Source organism: Rattus norvegicus, chromosome 11 (assembly GCF_021556685.1).
Source record: "Rattus norvegicus strain SHRSP/BbbUtx chromosome 11, alternate assembly SHRSP_T2T, whole genome shotgun sequence".
In the NCBI taxonomy this organism is placed as follows: domain Eukaryota; kingdom Metazoa; phylum Chordata; class Mammalia; order Rodentia; family Muridae; genus Rattus; species Rattus norvegicus.
Window position 1 is genome coordinate 13688971 of NC_141544.1, and position 25447 is coordinate 13714417.

Sequence of the window (25447 nt, forward strand, 5' to 3'; positions counted from 1 at the left end):
TTTCCTTTGCCTGTTCTTATGCCAAAATATCTGAAAAAGACTACTTAACAAATAAATGGCTTATTTGAGATTAGAGTTCATGATACAGCGCACAGGAGAAGTACTAATACACAGCTAGTAACCCACCCTCTATTGTCAGCAAGCAGAAAGAGGTGAATGCTGATGTTGTCTATACATAGGTGGAGTCTTTCCCCATTAATCAATTAAATTCAGAACCCACATTACAGATATTTCCTGAAGTTTGTCATCTAGGTGATTTTAGATCCTGTCAAGTTGACAACAAAATTAATCACTGTGATGTGTATAAATAGCCATGAAAAGAATAAAATAAGAATTTGTGCTTTCAGTATAAAGACCAACCTGCAGATAGACATGTTTCTTAAATTAAACTCTTTTCTAAAACCAAAAAAGGCCTGAAAGGTCAAACCTTTTATGCCTTCCAACTTTTCTAAAACATACAAGATTAAACTATTGTATTTTTAAGTAAATTTTTATGGCAATATAATGATACTTTCTCCATGTTACTTGATAAACCCCATTTTTTTTCTATTTTTGTGAGTGTAGTGTTTTTATTATCCACTGTTATTTGTAGAAATTTAGTGTTTACTTAGTGTGCATTCCTTTTGGTATAGGTGACTGTAGAAACTAGAGGTTGCCATCCAAAGTCTTCTTCATTTCTTTCCTACCTTATTTGTTATTTATCTATTTAAAGTTTTATTTCTTTAATTAAAAAATAAAATTACAGAAAATACATTTCAGTTATATTTTTCTTCTCATTGAAATATACACAAATACTCCAAACCTATCTACAAATCCGTGTTTATGCTTTTTCTAGAAAACTATCTTTCCCTTTCTTAAGAATATAAAGCCTTCCCAAAAATCAACTAAAAATAAACAGAAAAGTAATAAGACAAAATAATACCCAAAAAAGCAAAATAAGACAAGGTATACACAGAGACACACAAAGAATTGTAGAGGAAATAAGTGCTGCCCAACACTCCAGGGCATGTTTTTTTTTTTCCTTTCTAATGAGTGAAGTTGGTATACCATGATACTCCTTTGGAGAAAATTGGCAGCAAGTTTCAATCACCAACAGCTTCTTGCCTGAGGATGAGACTTTGTATATATGTTTCCTTCTCAGTGCTAGCTTTTTAATCTGGTTTGAGCTTGCTCAGAACTTGTGCAAGCTGTCAGATTTCCTGTGACTTCATATGTGTATCTGTATGATTGTGTTTTGAAAATACGGTTTCTTTGAAGTCATCACGTACCTCTGGCTCTTTCATTCTTTCTGCCTCCTCTTCCATACAGATGCCTGACATTTTAGGTAAGGGGTATGATAAAAAAATCTCACTTATGATAGAGAGCTCAAAAGTCCATCACTATCTGCACTCTATATTAGTTCCCTTCAACTGAAAGAAAGCTTCTCTTACGAAGGCTGAACATGGCACTGATCTACATCTATAACGACAGTACATTAGCAGGAGCCATTCACTTTATTGCTATGTTCCTTTAGAATAATAAAATTATTGCTTTTCTCTTAATGTATGTGAAAATACACACACACACAAACACACACATGTATATACATATGGATATATATACATATTTATACATGTACATATATATATACATATATACATATATATTCTCAGGTTTGTGGCTACTTTATCAGTGTCAGATATGAATTCTTTCTCACAGAGTGGGGCTCAAATACAATGTAAAAGAAAAGAGGTTGTTTATTCACACATTTATACCACTATTAAGTGAGTACATTTTTTTAACCAACTGACTGTTATAGATTATAGGACTTATATCTAAGTATTTTTCCCTTCCAGCATCATAATCTCTAGTCAATAGGAATGAAACATTTATCTGGGCTCTGGCTCTACTTCCCCATGTTTGACATTGTATGTTATCCTCAGCACTATACATTTATGATCATGTTATAGAGAGTAAATAATACCCAGAAGAATGGCCTGTGATGGGAGGGGTGATCTATGGTATCGTCTTTCATCAATGACTTAACAATATGCAAGGCATTCCTGGCTGAACGTTTTACATGGTGACATATGATATCTATTTAGAACTTCATCTTTGATGACTCCATCTATCTTCCTTTCATATAATGTGTGTGTGTGTGTGTGTGTGTGTGTGTGTGTGTGTGTGTAGATTATGAAGATTCTACAGTGGTAGTGTCCCAAATGTATATTCAAGGGGTGTTTATAGTTACTTGTCTGTCACAGTAGTCCCTATAATAGCCTACCACCTCATCCCTGTCCCCCTTTAATCCTCTTATTAAGGTTCCTCTTTATCTCCTTTAAATATCTTCTTCTTGAGATAAGTTTTCATAACAGAAGCTGTATCTTGAAAATTGGTTAAACTGACTATTCCTAGCACACAAGAGCTATTTCTGCTTAACTTCCTTATTTTCTCACTGGTAAAATTAGAAAATTTTTAGTTGTCCTCCTTTTTACAATGCATACTGCTTGACTACTTTCTTTTGTCAACTTGAAACAAACTAGGGTCATCTGGGAAGAGGAATCTTCAACTGAAAAAAAAATGTGCCCAGTGCCAACTTTGGCAGGGTCTTCTTTCTTGTCAGTTTTTCATAAGGCAGAGAAAGGAAAGAGCATCGGGAGAGGATACGACTTTTCCTTACAAGATACAGGGATAAGACTTTGTCTTATGACATATTTAGGGTTGCTGTGTAATAATAAAAAAATTTACTTATCTGAGACTAAATTACCTTGCTACTGTAGCTGCCTAGAAACTGCAAGTTTCTGGCACTTAACACCTCTTCCTAAAACAGCAAAGGATTAAGTAAGTAGACTTTGGGCTATCTCAGCAGGAACTGCACAGATCAAACTTTCCACCAGCTAGTCAGAAGTTACAGGAAAAGGGGGTTACTTTGAGAAGTGATTATAATATTTATTACTAAGTTGTAAAACATTTCTTATGAAAGCTATCTAAGGGGAAAAGCAGAAAGATCCTGAATGGGAAAAAGGAAAAATTCTCTTTCGCATCTTTTTGTCCTAAGTACTTATACAACTTTCAGAATACATGATCACATGTTAAAAAGTTCATCACACGTTCACACATAAAAGCAAATCATAAATGACATAGAAGTTTACAACTGAGAGTGTTTACATGCATAGCCATTAGGAGTAATTATCTAAACATCCACCACCTGTCACATCTTGACAGGTTCATAGAGAGTTGAAAACCATAACTAAGCTATTAGTGAAGTTTTGTATAGATTTACCCAGACGATATTTTATCTTCTTTTACCTATAATAAATTGTTCGTTCCCTTTACGTGACCTTACTTAATTGTTTTGACAATCTCTTGGAATGTGTTCTGAGTAATAGGAAGTATGGTTATGGTCTAAGAATCAATTACTTGGTGACACATGGGAGACTGACCGAATTCTCATTGCAGTTTTGACTATCAGAAAGGGATCTACTAGCAGTACTACTATTAAGAGAGCTTTATAATCACTGATATTTCGGTAATTCTTCTAGGATCATCCTTAAGAATTAAGAAGTCATCTATTTGTCTATATAGCATCACTGCAAGAGAGTACATCTTCATAGATCTGCAGCTATCTGCTCAAAAGGGGTGGGCTAGTACCTAATGATTGCTATATATGTTTAATAATAACAAGAAACATATATTAATATCAGGAATCTTTCCTAAAATGAATTCTCTTGGGCTTCGCCTATAAAGCAAAACTGTTGCAGATTATAATCTGAAGCATACCTCCTACTATGGCTTCTGACAAAAATGTTCCCAAAAGACTGGTTCCTGGGCCTTTTCCTTGTAAAGAATGAGTATTGGAGTTAGGAATATTGTGGGGCCTCACCTTGGCAGTTTGTTTTGGGTTGTAGCAGATAGCAGGCTGAGAATGCCATGGATAACAAACAATTAAGCAGTGTTTCTTCGTGGCAGCTTTGGTTTCTATCTTCAAGTTTCTGCCTTCACTTTCCCTTATGATGATCTAATCTTAAGACAAAGTGTTTCTGTATTAAGTTGTAATTGGTTATGATGTTTTATCCTAGTTATAGAAATCAAGCTGCAGCACATGGTTTCTGGTGCTCAAACTCAGGTCTTGATGTAGTGTAGCAAGCCCTTTGTTGACTAAACCATCTATTCAGCATCAACCCTTAATATTTCTAAAAGATAGTATTTTCAGTGTAAACAAAGTGCAGTTTTCCATAAGGATATATCATAGGTCTGAAATTTTAATTAAAGGAACCTGGATATAACAAAACAACACACACTTTAGCAAAATCTCTCCTGGTCAACTGCCATTACACTGAGTGTGCATCTGTGAATTTGCAAGACAAAACAGTTGTCAAGGAGGTGTGCTATAGTGATTAGCATGCCAAACAAATTAGAAAGGGAAGGAGCAAAACGCTTGACTGGTTTGTTAGCTAAAATTAATTTGCATGGGGATTTTGTACATGACATACTGTGAAAATTGAACAAATAGACAGAGCTGTGATATAAATGTGTGTGTGTGTGTGTGTGTGTGTCTCAAATATCTTGAGTCACAGCTCCTCCTCCACATGTCTTGTACATTAGATGAATTGTTCATTATTATTTTTCTGGCAAGGAAGAAAGAAAAAACTCAGTGTGGCAGCACACAGGTGTACTTCCAGCATTCGAGAAGTAGGGGTGCAAAGAACAGAAATTCAAGGTCATTTTCAATTACACAGTAAAATTAAAACCAACATAATGTTCATGAGATGCTGCCTCAACAATTTAAAGCTAGAAAATGTTGTGCTTTAGGAAGTGGATGGGGGCTGGAGATAAACTTCAGAACAATGCATCCCTAGCATGTACAAGGCACTGATAAACATTCTTCTATAACTTAACCAGATATAATGACTTGAGCTGTACATCCCAGGACTCAGGATAAGATTTTATCATACATAAGGAGTTTGAGGCTTGCCTTACCCTAGATCTTCTAAGACAGGGCAAGTGTGTGTGTGTGTGTGTGTGTGTGTGTGTGTGTGTGTGTGTGTGTGTGTGTGAGAGAGAGAGAGAGAGAGAGAGAGAGGAGAGTGAGAGAGAGCAAGAAGAGGAGGAGGGGAGGAGGGAGGTGGAGGAAGAGGAAGAATGAAGAAGAAGAAGAAGGAGGAGGAGAAGAAAAAGAAGAAGATGAAGAAGAAGAAGAAGAGGAAGAAGAGGAAGAAGAGGAGGAAGAAGAGGAAGAAGAGGAAGAGGAGGAAGAAGAGGAGGAGGAAGAAGAAGAGGAAGAAGAAGAGGAAGAAGAGGAAGAGGAAGAGGAAGAGGAAGAAGAAGAAGAGGAAAAGTCATGTGGAGTTTCATAGAATATGTATTCTATTAGGTTTTAGATAAGCAACTGTTTTCAGTAGAGGCATTCTTTTCAGTTATATTTTGAATACTAATTGTTAACAGACTTGCTGTGAAAGAACAGCATCAAGAAGAGAGTCCAAATAACAATTGCTATCATGTATGGTTATTAGTTTGACATAGTTCCCACTATGACCATTGCATGATCAATTTAATTTTATCCTCACAGTGAACAGAGGAGGAATGTTACATCTCTAAGAATATGTAGATTTTCACAGTGTTATATCTTTTAGACATACAGATGAAACACAGGTCTGTCAGAAACCTACTATGTTGATCACCATGTTACCTTGCAGCATTAGCTAGAGTATGCTTTGCTCAGTTTGAGTTTTCTCCTTTTAGATATCATTTCCAGTTCTTTCTATACTGAAATGGCCAGTGAATGCAGCAATATTTCAACTCAGCGCTTCAGTTAGATCAGGTATCTGGAGTTAATCAGATGGATCAACAGAAAAGAGACAACATTGATTGTTGACACTGCAGTACATCGGGAGGAAGTCTTCAGTCTGACAGAGAAGATCAGTCATTTCAACTACTTGTACCCAGAGTGTTGAACTAGCAAAATTTCTGACTTCTTAGTTTATTTTTTTCACAGGACACCTTTGTAAACATGTCAGTTAGAAAAATGCTTGTTGGCTGCTTAAGCCTTAGCTGTGTAGATACAGTATGTCTAAACTTTTATTTCTGCTTGAACTTACTATTTCCAGAAACCCAAATCATGTCATGATACAAAAAAAGAAATGAATTAACAATTTGAAGTAACATTTTAAATCAGTTGGAAACATTCTAAATTATGATTATCAAAACACATTGATTTCTGTTTAGGAGGAGACATTTGAAATTATGAAAAGTAAATAGCAATGGCCACATTCTAAAAGCTCTTAGTCGACATGGGGTAGGTTTTATTATCAGACCATAGAAATTCCAAATCCTGACTGTAAATATAATTTACCAAGTTTACAGAGAGTGAAAACAGCAGTCTTCAGAATTACTCAGAAGTGATGATAAGAGATAACCTAGTGTGGGAAAGAATTTGCTGCAGAAAGAAGAGAATACAAATTTCTGTGCCCGCACTTTAAAACAGGCATGGTTGTATACAGCTATAACCCCAGTGCCATGATGACAGGGAAAGAATTTCTGGAGCTTGTGCACAGCAAGATAGCATCAGTATAAGTGAAAGGCTTTGAATTGAGAAAATTGTGTAGAAAGTTATAAAAGAGGATACAATTTACTTTCTCTGTCTTCCACTTGAACACATAGGCATGAAGACATAGACAGACAGACAGACAGACAGACACACACACACACACACACACACGCACACCATATCACACACACTAATTCTTGGTGGTCATGTACTGAGGAATATTAAATTAAAAATTTATAAACTTGAACTCATGAAAATGTTCACTTGACCTTTATAATTGCCGTTGATCATGAATACTATTTTGTGAACCATGAATCCACATATGTAAAATAAATCAGTTGTCAGAATAAAGAAAGGGCATGACATATTAATATTAGAAAATTTAAAAATCATTAGTTTATTAATTTTGGGTGTGTGTGTGTGTGTGTGTGTGTGTGTGTGTGCTGCATGTGTGTGTGTTCATGTAGGTCTTCTGATTCCACAGCATGTGTATAGGCCAGATGGCCAATTTCTGTAATGGGTCATTATCTATGGATTCCTATGTTTAAAGTGAGGGTGTTAAGCTTGTTCTGCAAGTCCTTTTTCCCTCTTCCTGGCCCAACATAATTTTCAAAATTTAAATGAATTTTTTATAAGCAATTGATGAAGGTTATGTACTCACCATGAAGTTAGAAGTTCATATTGAAGCTGAGCAAGCCTCTGGAGTGACAGTTCCATTTTATGTCAGCATAGGAGACTTGGATATCATTTGATAAGGACTTATGACTAGTTATATTAATATTCATAGAGTGACCAAATTGTTTGATCCTTGAAGAAGTTACCATTAAATTGGAAGACAAAGAACAAGAGCCAAATAAGTCTAGCAGCTACTGAGATGCAGTCACTGACTGAGCTGACTCTGAGCAAACATCAAAGAAACAGTGAGCTGTACTGTAGCCTAAGTAACGATACAAGCAAAAGCACTAAAATTCCTTGAATGAGGCATATAGGTATGGGAAAAGCACTTCAACCTGGGACTTCACTTGACTTAGGCTGCATAAAAATCTACCTTCCAGAAATATACCTAACAATGAAGTTGCTCAACTCATCTCACCTGCATGAAGCTGTATACGTATCAAACAATGGACTAAGACTCCCTGCACATAACATTGTTTATAAACTTCTCTTTCATGATCAACTTGCATTCAAAAGTATTCGAGCATATCCACATACTGGAGGGAAAAATCTGTTTCAACTGGCCTGAGACAGTTTAGAATATATACTCAGTAAGTCGTATTGAATCCTCTGGAACAAAGTTCAAGGGAAACATCCTGTTTAATGTCATATACGTAGTGATCATGAATATGCATTTGATTAAATCAAATGCATCATGGAAACTGATGTTCACAGTTAATTAAGGCTTGCCTAATCAAAAAAAGTCGATCAAAACAGAAATATCCACACTGAACTCTGAGTAAACAATTCCTCCTTCTCGAGAGGTCCACAAATTAAAGCTACACTGAATACCAGTGTTTCTCACTTTGCTTTTGAATAAAGTTTCTTTGTTACCTTGCTCTCTGTGACTTCTTGTAATAAGATGAAAACATCCTGGAAACACCTCACCTAGACAGTAACCTCAGATAAAACTGATAACCATCTTCTTCAAAAAATGACACGAATTATGGAAGCTCCAAAAGAATTCTCCTGTTACTTTCTTATAAGAACTTCTAAGAATGACACAAGCCATGTCTAATCTCATGCCTATTCAATGAAATCAGAAGTTATAAAAAAATTCATCCTACTGTTGTTTATTGTACCAATTTCAACTTTAATATATTAAGTACAATCACATTGGAATTCCTTTTTTCTCAGAAGTTTTGATAATGTCACCTACAATTAAGCAAGAGGAGAATCCTTAATGAATTTCTCTAAAATACATTTGCAGGATAGATAAAATATTAACTCTAGAATGAGAATATTGGAAAAATGCTTGTTTCTGTGTTACTGCATTGAAAATGTAATTTATACCCCTTTGTCATTTTCAAAATGCAGATGTTCATAGTATACATATTAGATTATGTGGACTATAATAATAATAAAAGTTTCTAACAATAATTGAAGAACAGTGCCAGTACTTTGAGACAATAATGCTTCTGTCACCTTTAATGTACATAGTTTTTGTTATAGGTACACAATGATTTCTACATATGAAAGTCTAAATGCTCTACAGCTCATGCTTTCTGGTTTCAAGAGGTAAAAACTTCAGTAATAGCTTTTAACTTCAAAATCAAAATGAAAACAAAAATGCATGAACAGAAAGAACAGAAAGAAAATAAAAGAAGGGAAGGAAGAAAGCATGGAAGGAAGCAACGAAGGAAGGAAGGAAGGAAGGAAGGAAGGAAGGAAGGAAGGAAGGAAGGAAGGAAGGGAACAAGGAAGAAACAGGAAGAGATTTGGTAAGTTGCTCATTTGACAGGCTACATGCCAGTATGGAAGACACCCTTGGATGAGTTCCAAAACTGTACAAGATCAGGCATGGTTGTTCGTATCTATAATTTATTGATGAATATCAGACATTCAAAGTCATCACTGGATATATAGTGAGCTTCAGGCAAGTCTGGGGTTTATGAGACCCTGTGGATAAAAGAGAGAGAGAGAGAGAGAGGGAAGGAGCTAGGGACCTAGGGGTAGAGGAAGAAAGGAAGGACTGACTTCGAGCGATAGCGACGCAAGATGGCAGTCACCACAGGCTCAGGAGTAAAAGTCCTTTGAGATTTCCGACTGTTGGAAGAGCTGGAAGAAGGCCAGAAAGGAGTAGGTGACAGCACAGTTAGCTAGGGTCTGGAGGACGATGAGGACATGACACTCACAAGATAGACAGGCATGATAATTGGGCCTCCACGAACAATTTATGAAAACCGAATATGCAGCCTTAAGATAGAGTGTGGGCCACTCTAGTATCCAGAAGCATCCCAGTCTGTGAGATTTGTAACAAGAGTCAATATGAACGACATGAGCAGTTCCAATGGAGTGGTGGATCCACGAGCCATGGCAGTGCTGGCAAAGTGACAGAATTCCCACAGCATCAAAGTCATCCTGCAGGAACTGAGGCGCTAGATGATGTCAAAAGAGAACATGAAGCTGCCACAGCCACCAAAAGGACAGAGTTACAGCCATTAGTCACCAAGGCCCCGGCCTCCCTTCCCCATCCAACCCAAGTCTTCATTTTCCACAGTAGTGAATTTTCTAGATCCATCTGTAGACCTCAAAGTACTGGAGAGGAAGCCCCACTTAGACTTCATCCTGAGACACTGCTCTGATACTAACTTCTTGTCCATTTGAAATACCTACGTTGTGCTGTGTAACATCATCTGTCGAGTATAACAGCTGTCTGCCTGGTTGAATTTATGGGATCAATAAGGTGTGTTGAAATCGGTTTCCTTTGGGAGCGGTGGGCACAGCTAACGCAACTGTGGACAGACACATCTCGCACAATCACCTGCTGCTGGCACTTGGCCTGGGTATGCCTTTGCCCGCCCCACTCTCTGCCACAGCTGTGTGGTGGCCCTTAGAATAGATGGGGAGGTTTCAGGTAGCAGCCGTGGAACTGACCACCACTAGGCTTGGGGTGCTCTGGCTGTACCCATGCTTTCTTAAGTCTTAGTGATTGCCCCATCCAAGCCATGGTCCCCACTCCTCCACTCCCACCCTTGGTCAAAGCTTAGATTGTAACCTCCCCTCCCCTGAAATTGGCCGCGGGTGAGGAATTCAGAGCTTCCAGTCTCCCCACCTTTATCAAGGGGTGCTGCTTTCCCCTCCTCAAGTCCCTTGTTGCCCATCACCACCCAACACTTGCTGTGGCCAGAAGCCATCAGATGAGGTTGAAAAAGCCTGGCCTCCCTCCCTTAGCTCTGGACCACACTTGTTCACCTGCCACCAGCCTGGGAAGGGAGCACTGGGTCCGTGGCCCTGCCACCACCATCAGCTCTTGACCTTTGAGCTCAGGTCTAGAGGTGAGCAGAGCTGTCACAGGGAGACTCAGACAGGCCACGGCTCAAGGCCCTTGGATATATGCCTAGAGAAAGGCCATGTGAAGAGTCCTCGGTGCACATGGTTCTGAGTTGGTTCCTTTTCCCATAATTGCTTTGTTTTTACAAGTTAAAGAGGTTTGAACAGGGCTCTCAGTCACCCTGATCACCCATCGGGTCTGGAGTGGAGTCTGACAGCTGGAGCATGAGGCCCTGACTCTGCCAACTCGGGTTTCAGTGTTGCTCCTCAGACCCTGGGCAGGGACCCAGAGGAGCTCTGTGTCACCATGTTCACAGATCGTTTGCAGATAGGTGGGCCTGGCTCCTGGCTCATTGACAAGCTCCCCATTCTGTTCAGGACCACTAAATGTTGAAATGTGGATGCATACTGAAATAAAGGCAAATCGAGGTGTTGCAAAGGGGAAAAAAAAAAGGACTGAGCAAATGAAACACTGGTGATTCTTTCTTAGTCCATTCAAGCCTCATTAAGTTTCAAATTTTTCAAGCTAGCCATATGTACAGCAAAATTCAAAAAGACAATGATAATAACCACATGGCAGTCACCTGGGGAGGGAATTTGCTCACAGTGGTAGAATGTAAATGAGCTGAGTTGATAGTATAAGAATAACGCAAATCCTCAACTGATTGATTTGAACTATCTTTTCCCACATATGAGCTTACTTTAATGAGAAGAATGGTGGACATGTCAACCTGTAATGAAGTACAATTTTTTAAGCCTTCTCTATTCCTATTTTCAGTCATGGTGACTTCTTGCAGGATTTTCTGATAATATATATCAGTATGATATCATCTTACTAAAATCAATAGGAAATACAGTCCAAATTTTTGAATCCCAATTAATTAAAGATGAATATTTACACAAAATTATTTGAATCAAATTCGACAAAGTTGTTTTCGTGAATAAGAAAGGCACAAAGAACTAAACCCTTAACAAAAATTAAAATCAGGACCTATAGAAAAGGTTCATGGGTTTTCCTTGGTCTCTAGTAGAGAACCTAAGTTCAGTGTCCAGTATCTATACTTGGTGGGTCATTACTACTTGTCAATTGAGCTCTGGAAATTGGGTACCCTCTCCTAAATTTTGCAAGTACCTGTACACATTTGTGCACACATGTACATATACATGAAGCAAATATTTAAAACTGCTTTTAAATTTGAAAAACTAAAATAAGTCAAAAAGAAAATGAAGGACAAAGAACAATGATTTGAATATAAGTCATGTTAACACTGTACATATCTATAAAAAAGTCATTTAACATAACCTTGAAACAGCATAATTCAGATAGTTAAAATGCAGTCCCACACTCCTACCCAGTATTTAATATCAAATTATTCTCTATAGTTATTTAAATCAATATTCAAATCAATAATTTCTACAGGTGCATTTAATAGTCTTTCTTCATTAAACTAATCAAAATCTATGTTGTAGTTATTTGAAGAGAAAGAATTTTATGAATCACGTGATATCAACTGAATAAATATGAAAATTATGTATGCAAACTTTACAAAAGTTAGTTTCAACACAAAAGTATAAATTTACAATTTAATAAACAAGGAACTAATTGATCAACCAAATGTTAACAACTAAAATTCATCTATGTATGCAATAGAAAATAATATTTGAGATATAAAATTAAGATTTATGTTAGTAAAATAATGCATAAATTATTTTACTTAAAAAGAAAATCTTATGATCGTATTAATACAGCTAGAAAACATTAAGAAAAAACTTAATACTCTTAAAAATGGGATACACATGCACACAAATTTAGAAAAGTTTGATACATATACATTATATTATAATGTCATTTCAAAAGTTAGAACTATCATTGTGTTTGTTATGAATGAAAGGAATATGTTTCAGACCATAAACAGAAATAAAATTTTCTGGAATTTTACATAAATAAAAGGCATTTAGAAACTAAAATTTTTAATAACATCTCCATCATAATTAGATGAGTATGTTCCTGTCTTCTTGCAATGAACATTGAATTGATCTGTATTGTATCAAGAAAATTGTGATAGCTGTTCGGTACAGAGAATGAAAAGCTGTCCTCTGGACAGCTCATGGTTATCACACTCATGAACCCACAGCACCTGTGTTAACACAATACTTTCACATGATCAAGCCAGCTAGAGTCAGGGCTTAGATGGGGTGACCAACCCTTGCCAATGCCATATTGAGGGGCTTTTGGCATTTGATGGCTACTGGTGAATGAAGAATCATTCATTTTTGGGGGGTATTGCCTTGGTAATTTGCTTGTGCTTCAATAGATTCCCTTCATGAGTGACACTAGATTCTTATTCTTTGATGAGATCTAAAAGGTAAACAGATGAAGACATGGTGTCAGGAGATATATTATAGGAAATCTGGTGAGATTTGGTAAAGAGAATGTAGAGTGCATACAAGTATATTTCTTTATATAAAAAATAAAGGAAAATATGAAAGGACAAATGTTTTCTTAATTAACAGAAGATAGAATATCTCTATAGACAAATTCTAAATAGCTTATATACATAAAGCTAGAAATAATACATGAGTTTAAAAGCTGTACAAATAAACTGCAAAGCTTCTGTAAGGCAAAGGACACTGTGGTTAGGACAAAAACGGCAACCAACAGATTGGGAAAAGATCTTTACCAATCCTACAACTGATAGAGGCCTTATATCCAAAATATACAAAGAACCCAAGAAGTTAGACTGCAGGGAGACAAATAACCCTATTGAAAAATGGGTTTCAGAGCTAAACAAAGAATTCACAGCTGAGGAATGCCGAATGGCTGAGAAACACCTAAAGAAATGTTCAACATCTTTACTCATAAGGGCAATGCAAATCAAAACAACCCTGAGATTTCACCTCACAGCAGTGAGAGTGGCTAAGATCAAAAACTCGGGTGACAACAAATGCTGGCGAGGATGTGGAGAAAGAGGAACACTCCTCCATTGTTGGTGGGATTGCAGACTGGTACAACCATTCTGGAAACCAGTCTGGAGGTTCCTCAGAAAATTGGACATTGAACTGCCTGAGGATCCAGCTATACCTCTCTTGGGCATATACCCAAAAGATGCCCCAACATATAAAAAAGACACGTGCTCCACTATGTTCATCGCAGCCTTATTTATAATAGCCAGAAGCTGGAAAGAACCCAGATGCCCTTTAACAGAGGAAGGGATACAGAAAATGTGGTACATCTACACAATGGAATACTACTCAGCTATCAAAAACAATGACTTTATGAAATTCGTAGGCAAATGGTCGGAACTGGAAAATATCATCCTGAGTGAGGTAACCCAATCACCGAAAAACACACATGGTATGCACTCATTGATAAGTGTCTATTAGCCCAAATGCTTGAATTACCCTAGATGCATAGAACAAATGAAACTCAAGACGGATGATCAAAATGTGAATGCTTCACTCCTTCTTTAAAAGGGGAACAAGAATACCCTTGGCAGGGAATAGAGAGGCAAAGATTAAAACAGACACAGAAGGAACACCCATTCAGAGCCTGCCCCACATGTGGCCCATGCATATACAGCCACCCATTTAGACAAGATGGATGAAGCAAAGAAGTGCAGGCCGACAGGAGCCGGATGTAGATCTCTCCCGAGAGACACAGCCAGAATACAGCAAACACAGAGGCGTATGCCAGCAGCAAACCACTGAATTGAGAATAGGACCCCCATTGAAGGAATCAGAGAAAGAACTGGAAGAGCTTGAAGGGGCTCGAGACCCCATATGTACAACAATGCCAAGCAACCAGAGCTTCCAGGGACTAAGCCACTACCTAAAGACTATACATGGACTGACCCTGGACTCTGACCCCATAGGTAGCAATGAATATCCTAGTAAGAGCACCAGTGGAAGGGGAAGCCCTGGGTCCTGCTAAGACTGAACCCCCAGTGAACTAGATTGTTGGGGGGAGAGCGGCAAGGGGGGGAGTATAGGGTGGGGAACACCCATAAAGAAGGGGAGGGGGGAGGGTGATGTTTGCCCGGAAACCGGGAAAGGGAATAACACTCGAAATGTATATAAGAAATACTCAAGTTAATAAAAAAAAAAAAAGCTGTACAAATTTTCTTCACTGTTTAAGAGATCATTGTAAGAGATCATGGGAGAGGATGTAATGTATTATAATATACTTTCAAATGTAAAAGATTATAACTTTAGCTTAGTAATAAATACAAGGTTTTTCTCCGACTGAGATTATAATCAGTTTGAGCTAATTCCTCCCTGTTAAATTATATGCATTTCTAAATTCCTCAGAAAAACAATCTTAGAATAACTACTTTTAGTCCCCCAAAGTCCAGGGAATTGGGACAAAAACTCTTCAATGGTTTCTTCAAGCTGTACATAATCATTTTTATATTTATTACTAAACTAAAATTATGATCTTTTACATTGGTACAGAATTTATTTGATACAAATTTAGATTTTTAAGATTTTCTTTAATATAAATTTCTCATTGATTTAAAATTAATATTGTTACTCTGATGTACACACATTGTGCCTATACAACACATTTCAGCATAGATGTCTTATACCCAGTCCTTTTCTGCTATTAAAAAATGAAGCTGAGATGATTAAGCACATGAGTTTAAGGTCAAATAGCAAATTCATGTCTCTAAGTTTATTGTTAGAATGCTTTCAAGATAATTTATTAAGATAATTAATGGACAACAGTCCAGATTACTTATATAGTTAGATGGTTTCTAAAAAACACCAGAAGTCCACAAAATATGTCATTTAATGTTCTTTAACTTTTATTGAGGCATGTCCACTCCCACCAGCTCCCCTTTGGTATATTCAAAGAAGAAACTGAAAATCTCCACCTCCGCGTGAGGTGATTTATTGTGGCAGACAGGCACTATGCAAAAATTGCTCCAATTCTTCTACAGACTAATTACTGTCCAGAAAAGGAAACATTGCAGAATAAGTTGGCTGAAAATTTCTGCCAAGCCAGAATGATTAGCCCTTCAAAATTCAGTGTTTCAAAAGTCTGATGATCCTAGGCCAGAAGCCTGAAGACTTGCTCTCACGTGTTGCTCACAGGGGACTGTGCAAATAGAAAATTGTCTCTATAACCTGTCTCCATTCTAGAAGCCATGCTAGGCTTCCTATATTTACAGATATATGGCTCATTCTCCAATTACTGGCGGGGTTGAAAACTTAGTATAATCTTATAACCCACTCAGACAATTTAACTTTGAGAATACATATTTAATTAGCTAGTTATCAGATAATACATAACCTAGCCAGGATATAACAAATTTTAAGCCTTTTAAAAGCTAAAATATAGGGGTTGGGGATTTAGTTCAGCGGTAGAGCGCTTGCCTAGCGAGCGCAAGGCCCTGGGTTCGGTCCCCAGCCCCGGAAAAAAAAAAAAAAAAAAAAAAGCTAAAATATATAACTAAATGTTCTGTTTAACTGATAAAAGTTGGGCTGGGTGTTAGGTACATCTTATAGTTTTAAATTACAGAATGATAATAGTTGTGCTCAACTTATATTTGAGAAAAAAGTTTCTGTTTTTTTTTTAATTAAAAGGGTAAAAGAGTAGATTGATGTCATTATTAAGGTGAAGGGAGGTACAGGATAGAAGCAGGCCTGTCATTGGATAAGAAGGAAGGATGGGTGGGAGAAAAGTTTTAGAGAGGCAGAGGAAGCCAGAGTGAGAATGTGAGAGCACAGAGAACATGGCAGTAGATGTTTAGATGCCTCTCTGTACATATTACAGGTTGTTATGACTATTCTCAAGGGATGGGTGTGTACAGGATTTTGTGCCATCTAGATTGGCAAATTATATCTTATCAATTGGATCAGAAAATATTGTTTGATGTGTTCTTTCATAAGGCAACTTAATTGAGTTTAAGAGAGTGTATGGTGGCCAGATGCATGGGCCTACCAAAGAATTGGGATGTGTTTGCCTGGCATGGTGGAAACCCAACCAAGAGGGCTGTGGATGAGGGAGGAGCAGCCTGACAGGGTGCCGTGTTGGGAAGATTAGTGTGTCATAAAGTAGATGGTGCAGCATGGAGCCACTGAGATAAATTATTGCTATTTCCAATGGCACCAGAAATATTAAGGGAGTGAGACAGCTAGGGTATAACTGGGAACAAGTTCTGTCAGGTTTTTTGTTTTGTTTTGTTGTTTTTATTTTTACTGCAGCACATATATTGTGTGTCGAGTGTCCTGAAGGGAAAACATGCTTAAGTCCTTGAGTGTGAAGTGATTTATTGCATCATGGCCACATATAACCATGATGGGATACTAAAGACAAAGATAGGGGAGTGAGGATTTTTAATTTCCAAGAAATTATAGGATTTTGGTGTTTCTCAATCGTATGATTTTTTTGGGTAGGATATATACCTTCTGATCTAGACTAATAGATGAATCACAGGAAGAAAAAAGGTGGAGGCAGAGTTACCATTAAAGGTTTTTGGGGCCTGGGAATCAGATGCAAGGGACAGAGAGACTACAAGGCCACAGAATATGGTGCTTATCAATTATATTGAGAGGTTACAAAGGGAATGGCAGGTTTGAGGAAAGCAGCCAGTTAGACAGGACTGTGATCTAACACTTCCCTGCTTATGAAAGAAAATTCAAAAGTCACATTCAGCTGGAAAGTCTTATGAATACTATGAAGTACCTATTAATGTGGGGAGCCAGGACTGCCCAAGGCTGTCTGAAAGACCTGGACAAAAGAATAACTGGAACACTAGTTCTATGCCCTTACCCAGGATCAAACTTGTCAAGGCCTGTCTGATGCTGAAGCCAATGTCTTAAAGGAGTCAAGGTTGAGGGAAGAGACTCTTCCCGAAGGTTGTGGTTATCAGTTCTTAGGCAGCTGTAACTGTGGTATCCCATGTTCTTTTCGTCAGCATTGTCTGACTTAATCATTTGCTGACTTAGTTGTTCCCCGTGTACAACCACCAGTACCTCCAGGACTGCAAATTATAAATATGATTCTACAATTGCTAATAAAGAACAAATAAATTTCAAGCAATCATCACAAAAATGTTTACTAACAGCAATCACATTTTAAATCAGACAAACTAAAAATAAATTGAACACCATGTGCTCCAGCTGTATATCCTCTGGACATAATCCCAAGACACCAAATTACTACAGAGGTACTTGTACAGTTTCACCCATTGTTGCTTAGTTCCCAGCAGGGAGGAAATGCAATTCATATGAATCCTAATGGGTGACTGCTCTGCTTTTCCTATCAGTTATTTTGCTATACTGCCACTATGCCATCCTCATCGTGCAATCCTAGATAGCACAGTGATCTGTGACTCCAAGATATAATGTTTGACTATGTAATTGCAAATATTGGAAGAGAAATGAAGTCTTAAATACTGCTATATATTTATTTAAATGTCCCTGTTTGTTTTATTGCAGAGACTGTGCTGCAAAAGGTATATACACACTTCTCCCTCATTTCCTCTGCTGAAGGCTATGTGGCTCAGTTTTAATTCTCATGTGATAAAGTATCACATTCTCTATACTATTTCAAGAGATGTATCTCTCTTATTCTTTTCTATTTAAAGAGTCTAAACTGTCCTTATATCAAACTATGCTGTTTATATAACAGGCAAACCCAGAAATATCAACTGTGCTGCACAAGGTAAGTATGCAAAATACGGTTTTATAGAATTGCTTGTAATGCATCTACTCCTATTTTTATTTTCTGGTCTAGCAGGTGTCTTTTATAATATCCACCTGCTTGTTACCTATGGAAAATTACAAACAAAAGCAAAAACAGAAAACAATTAAGGTCTGTTATCAAATCTTAAGCAAACATTCATCGCTCTAGGACTGGGAAATTGCTCAGAGGGTAGAAACATATGGACCTGGGTGTGAATATTCAGCATGTATACATAATGCCAGGCATAGGGGATAGCTACACATAACTATTACTTCTGAATCCTGAGGGCTCACTGACCAGTTCTGCAATCCCACACTGAATTTCTAGTTCAACAAGAGAACTTATGTCAAGAACAGTGAACAGCACTAAAGAAGACGCTTGAAATCCTTCTCAGAACTCCAAAAACACATGCACAGATGGGTAAAGCCACACAGTTACAGGCATGCACCACACACTCACATCCACCAACATTCTTACAACACACAACACCACAGATACATAGAAAATAGTTAACGGACTGCAGGGTAATTCTTAATTTGCTGTTGTCACCCAGCATGTATCTTATATACTGATAATAAACAAGAAAAGATTAAGCTGGAAGAGAGTTTATCCATAGTTTTAACTTTTGCTATATTTTAATTTAATTAAAATGCTTTCGTAATTTTACACAAAATATTATATCAATATTTATGGGATTCTAGAATCACTCAGGACAAAAACTTTTGAGCATGTCTGAGAGACATCAGACTGGAAGAGTTCTAGTGCAAAGGCCCTCCAGCCAGAAGCTGGAACCCAGATGCCCTTCAACAAAGGAATGGATACAGAAAATGTGGCATATTTACACAATGAAGTACTACTCAGCTTTCAAAAACATGACTTCATGAAATTCTTAGGCTAATGTATAGAACTAGGAAATATCATCCTGAGTGAATTAACACAGTTAGTAGATACTAGTCCAAAGCTTGGAATACCCAAGATACAATTCATAGACCATATGATGCTCAAGAAGTAGGAAGAACAAAATGTGTACACTTCAGTCCTTTCGAGAAGGGGGAACAAAATATTCAAGAGGGAGTGGAATATAGGGACACAGAGTGGAGCAGAGACTTAAGGAAAGGCCATCTAGATGCTGCCCCATCTGTGGATCTATCACATATGCAGCCACCAAACCTAGTCAGTATTGCTAATGCCAAGAATTCCTTATTGATGGGAGCTTGATGTGGATGTCTCCTGAGAGACTCTGCCAGAACCTCACTGATTTAGACAAGCATGCTTGAAGCTAACCACCGGACTCCATGGGGACTCCAATGAAGGAGTGAAGGAAGAGCTGAAACAGTTTGCAAACCCATAGGAAGAACAACAATATCAACCAACTAGACTTACCAGTGCTCCCAGGGATTAAACTACTAACCAAATAGTACCCATGTAAAAGCCTAATGCTTCAGTTGCATATGGAGCAGAGGATGGCATTGTCTGGCATCAATAGGAGGAGAAGCCCTTGGTCCTGTGAAGGTTCCTTTCTCCAGTGCAGGGAAATGGCATGCTATTGAGGTACGAATGGGTGGATGGGAGGAAAACCATTCTCATGAAAGCAGGGGGTGGGTTGTGGGAGAGTGGGTAACTGGGCAAGGGAATAACATTTGCAATGTAAATATATAAAATATCAAGTTAAAAAATGTTACCACTGCTCTTAATAACCCTATATAAGTTTTTAAAATCCACTTGCCAAAATTCTTACTAAGTCTGTTTTGTGTTCACACATGGACTATGATGGATTAACACCATATCTGGGAATATCTTCTCAATATTAGACATAACATCTGAATATGTGATTATTTATATCCATTTTTTTGTTCAAGAAGAATCCGATGCCAAAGAAAATTTCCTCTTTTTGATTAGCATGGAAATTATATTCAAAATAAGCTAATAAAATAAAGGATACCTGAGTGTATACACATTCACATACATATTTATACATATGAATATGTGTGTATATATGTATACATGATGTAGGCCTCCTTCACAGGGCATCTAGGCCTTTACAGTTCCCTCAGGCTTACACATTGCATCTAGGCCTTCATGTTTTCCCTAGACCTTTAACAGCCAGCAGCTTTGCCCTCTGAGCCATCAGTCTACAGAGGAATTCATAGAGAAACCCTGTCTGAAAAACTAGGGGAGGGAGACAAACAGATTAACAGATGGATCGCTCTCTCTCTCTCTCTCTCTCTCTCTCTCTCTCTCTCTCTCTCTCTCTCTCTGTGTGTGTGTGTGTGTGTGTGTGTGTGTATTCAACTGAGGAGGCACTGGCAAATAAATGTTTGCCCCTCCTCTGTAAGCCAGGCCACCCCAATACTGCCTTTCCTTTTCCTTAGTTTGTTTAGTTTATTCCAAGTTAACTGTATCTGTTTCTTTAATTTCCTCTTCATTTCTTTAGTTGAGTCAGGGGTCTTTGCACATAAGCCCTGGAAATCAGTACCTGGATCAGGTCTGCAGCCTGCCCACAGGGTTCTACCCACCTCCACCTCTCAAGTGATGCAATTAAAGACATGCAGCACCGCACCTGGCTTCTTTTCACTGTACATTTACTTTAGTTCCAAGGTTCATTCAGGTCTGAGAGAGGAGGGAGGGAAGGAGGGAAGAGAGACAGAGAGTGACAGAGAAACAGTGACAGAGAGGGAGAATTGTAGGTTATTGTTCCATCTCTTCAATCACTGTCTGTTGTTCGCCATCTTGGCAACCATGCCCCGAAACCCTACCTTGGGTAAGATCAAGCATAATGGCAACAACCATATAATTCCTGATTAGTCGCACTGAACACCCCAGTCATCACTACCTGTGGAGAATTGTAAGGGGGCTCCTCTGATCTAGAGAGTAGTACCCTTGAATGAAATGAGAAGCACAACAAGCATTATTTGTTTTGAAATATAAGATGTGGAAAGAACTATATGTGTGGATTTACAGACAGAAAGACAGAGAGACAGACAGACAGGACGGACAAGACAGAACAGGACAGGACAGAACAGGACAGGACAGGAGAAAAAAAACAAGAACACAAACAAAAACTCAAAATGGAAGTCCGGTGCCAAATAGTCTCTGTCTGCACTGTCGCTCTTGTGTTGGTGGTCCAGCTTATAAAAGCTTATACATGGATGGGTTTGGGAAATGCTGCTGGGTGTTCGGTTCAGGTCCAAGATTATTGCGGGTAACTAGACAACAAAGAAAGCAGTTAGCCTGACTTCTACAGTGTTTGGTTTCTGAGTGTGTTATCACACAGAAGAACCTAACAGAATATGTAATGAATTCCGGCAGTAACAGCAGAAACAACCAATGAGAAAGTGTCCTTATAATATTAGTAACTGCAACAAAATGGCAGACTAGCTAGGTAACAGTTACCTAGCCATTAACTAATCTGACATAGGCCTCCTTCACATTGCATCTAGATAGGCCTTCCTATCTTCCTCTCCAGTGCTGAGACCAAAGTGAGATCAAAGTCATGGATCACCATGGGTGCCTTCCTTTTCATTTTTTTCTTTCATCCTAGGAAGTGTGTGTGTGTGTGTGTGTGTGTGTGTGTGTGTGTAGAGAGAGAGGGGGGGAGAGGGAGAAGGAGAAGGAGAGGGAGAGGGGCAAAGGGAGAGAGAGAGAGAGAGTGCTCTAGAGAGAGAGAGCTCTAGAGAGAGAGAGAGAGCTTTAAAATCAGCACTCAAGACTTTTTTCTTCCTATCCCTATCCCAATCCCCCCAAACCAGCAGTAATGCCACCAGCACCAGAGACAGAGGAAGATGAAATCTCTAGTCTGAAAAACTAGAGGAGGAAGATAAACAGATCTCTCTCTCTCTCTCTCTCTCTCTCTCTCTCTCTCTCTCTCTCTGTCTGTCTCTCTGTCTCTCTCTTTTCCTCATAATTTGTTAAAGTGTTCCCTTTGTGCTGTGTGGATTCTACTTTATTAAGCAAGTTTCACATCGTACCAGCTCCAAAGAGGAGTCAACAGTCTCTTGGCGTGCAGGCAGTTGTTGCCTGCTTTAAATATTTTTTGGTGTGTTTGTTTGCTTGTTTGTTTCAAAACCCAGGGCCTGCCTTCATTCAACAGATCCAAACGCAGTTCTCCAAGGGAAAAATGGAGTCAAGTCCGAAGTCACTGGCATTTAAGTCATCTGCCATTGACAGTCATAGGAGATGGGAATATCGTGCTTTCTCCAATGGAGATTTACCTGGCTATGCATCAACCACATATAAGGGCAGGCCTGGAGTAGAACGGGGTGGTGGATGGGGAGGAAGGATCTGGAAAGAGCTTCGCGATGGGAAACTATGATCAGAATGTTGCACAGAAAACAAAATTTGTACTTAAAAAAAACAAAAAGCTCCCGATATCTATCCAAAAAGGAAAGGAAAAAAAAAACAAACCGACAGTAGAACTTTACTAACTGCAAATGTTCCATCTCCCTGTATCCAACCACTCCACTCCCAGATAGTTAGATGACAGTTTGCCCTTCTGTCCCAGTTGTGCTATCGAGGTCAATAAAAGGGGAACCACCTCTGTGGTTATGTTTTACACACACGAAATAAAATAAAAGGAGTGGATAGACGTGCCTGGCATTTTAAGATGCTCAATTTCTTTGCAAGCTTCATTTTGTTTCATTCTTTTAAAGGTTTATTTATTTATTTTCATTTATATGAGTACACTAAGGCCCTTTTCATATACACACGGCAGTAGAGTACACGGGATATCACTTTGCAGAGGGTTGTGAGTCACTATATGGTTTCTGTGGAATGAAACTCAGGATCTCTGGAAGAGCAGAGCAGTGAGTGCTCTTAACCTCAGAGCCATCTCTCCAGCCGTTCACAAGCTTTATTTAACTAAACATTAAACATGAATCAGAAATGCCAAATCCTGTAAATATGGTCCAGATTCAGCCTTACTTAGATATCCAGAGCTGGCAGGGTGAGGCTGGGAGTGAGCAAACGGAGTCTTCCTCTTTCCCTGAGGGTGTGCTATCAATTCCATTACCATTTCCAAACAGCTGGGTGTGAGTTTAACTACGGTTTTCTTCAGTCATTTGCCTTGAGCCAGAGCACTGAAAGGACAGCGAGGGATCAGACATTCACACTGAAATCATCACTCACTGATTTCAGGCAGAAAACCTGCTGCCCCTAAAGAGGCACCGCCTGGCTCTGCACTGAAGCAAAGCTTGCTAGGGCAGCAGCAGTATTTCCCTGACAGACCTTCAGGGAAATGCATATTCTCCAGCCCCACCCCACCCCCTCTCAGCTACCTCCTGTCCACCCCTCCCCCTTCCCCCACATACAGGGAGGAGGCCTTGTGTGTGTGGAGGGGGGAGATGGAAATATCTCTTGAGAGAGAGTTCGGGTCTCCCAAACAAATAAATAACTAGAAACTTCATTTATTTCCTTTATCTCATTGAGCATACAGTGGAAGAGGGAAAAGGAACAGGGAAACTAGGCCAACTGGTAGAGCTCCTTTCATTTTGTTTCAAAAAGGAAAAGTCAAAGAAACAACACTACCTGGTTTTCGTGAAAGGAACAGAATGGTAAAAGTTGAAACATCGGCTTGCCACTTAATACTTTGGCTTTTAATAAAAGGGCCAACAGATCTACCTCCTATTTGGTAAAAAAGAGAATAAAAACCCACAAAAACGTTCTGTCAGCCAACTTCCCTTTAAACGTCTGTTAAACAGGAAGACTGTTTTTTTTTAAAACATCATTTTAAATACTTAAATATGTATTTGTGTGTGTGTGTGTCTGTGTGTGTGTGCACATGCACGCGTGTGTGTGTGTGTGTGAGTGTGTGTCTGTCTGTCTGTCAGTGTCTTCTGTATGGAGAGGATGTGCTGTAACACTCGGGACGGGGTGGTCTGGGGCCGGGTGATGCCGCGCTGCACCGCCCCCCCCAGTCACCTTCCCCATAGGGCCTTCCCAGGGCTCCCATAGCTGGTTTCGGCGCACCGCCATGGTGGAAGAGCGCCTGGCTGTGGCCAGTTGATGAACGGGGGGGGGGGGGGGGGGGAGGTCACCCACCAACCCCACTCCCAGCTGCACCTGCGCACCCGAGCCCACCGCCCACCGGCTGAGCGCCCGCCGACCCCCCTGTTGGGAGGAACGGGGACAGCGACAACGGGACGCTTGGAGGGGGGAGAAAAACGCGCGGATGGAGGGGTCAGGAGGAATGGTGAGTGGGAAAGATCCGCCGGGATCACCCGCACAGCCGAATGCGCGCCTCTGGGTTGAATCCTCTGGGCCGACTGCGCTGACCACACCTGTTTACCTCTTAACGGTTTCACGCCCTCTTGAACTCTCTCTTCAAAGTTCTTTTCAACTTTTCCTTACTGTACTTGTTGGCTATCGGTTTCGTGCTGGTATTTAGCCTTAAATGGAGTTTACCACCCGCTTTGGGCTGCATTCCCAAGCAACCCGACTCCAGGAAGATCCGGGCCCGGCGCGCCTGTGTCCGCTACCAGCCTCACACCGTCCAAGGACTGGGCCTCAATCAGAAGGACTTGGGCCCCCCACGAGCGGCGCCGGGGAGTGGGTCTTCCATACGCCACATTTCACGCACCACGGCACGCGGCGGAGATTCGGCGCTGGGCTCTTCCCTGTTCACTCGCCATTACTGAGGGAATCCTGGTTAGTTTCTTTTCCTCCGCTGACTAATATGCTTAAATTTAGTGGGTCGCCACATCTGATCTGAGGTCACTGTCGAGAGGGGAAGGAGGAAAGGAGGGTGCGCTTGGCCATGGGCGGACGGACAGAGAGGCGAGCGAGAGGGTGCTGGGGTCCCAGGCCGGGGCCTGCGACCTCTCTACCCCGGCCAGCTCCCACATCCCAGGGACAAGGCGCATCAGCGCACGGATGCCGCAGCGTCACGCCAGCTGGCGCCCGAGCGGACGGCCCCCACAAGAGGGAGGGGGGGGAGGAGAGGTACCTGAGATCAGCCCCGGGGGGTGCGGTATCCTCCCACCCCCAGTCCGACCCTTGCAGGTTGCTCTCTCTGCGCGCAGTGGCAGGTGCGTGGCGGCGGCGGATGCACCGACCCAGTGGGCGGGGCCCGCCTCCCACCAGACCGTAGGCGTGATGACCAACCCGGGCGACACGTCCCCTCTCGCGCCCAGGCACTGGACCGGCCGCCGGGGATGTGTCCCCACGGTGGGGAGAGCGGGCGAGGACGGGAGTGGGAGCGCTGGAGCGAGCAGGAATGAGCCATGAGAAGGGTGGCCGTCCCGCAGCGC

At 40.0% G+C, this 25447-nt stretch overlaps 2 protein-coding genes across 4 annotated transcripts in view; one reads left to right on the forward strand and one right to left on the reverse strand.

The window, feature by feature from the left end:
* Positions 1-11754: 11754 nt before the first annotated feature.
* LOC148002461 (uncharacterized) overlaps positions 11755-25447 on the reverse strand; it is a 101626-nt gene continuing 87933 nt past the window's right edge. Inside the window, exon 6 of one of the 2 annotated variants that reach the window (XR_015632878.1) lies at positions 11755-12872. The gene's annotated coding sequence lies outside the window, so the exon portion shown is untranslated. The remainder of the gene's footprint in view (positions 12873-25447) is intronic. The other variant, XM_087577200.1, reaches the window with a different exon arrangement.
* The window catches only part of Stx19 (syntaxin 19), a 130074-nt gene continuing 128873 nt past the window's right edge, over positions 24247-25447 (forward strand). The window contains exon 1 of one of the 2 annotated variants that reach the window (XM_087576892.1): positions 24247-24390. The gene's annotated coding sequence lies outside the window, so the exon portion shown is untranslated. The remainder of the gene's footprint in view (positions 24391-25447) is intronic. The other variant, XM_087576891.1, reaches the window with a different exon arrangement.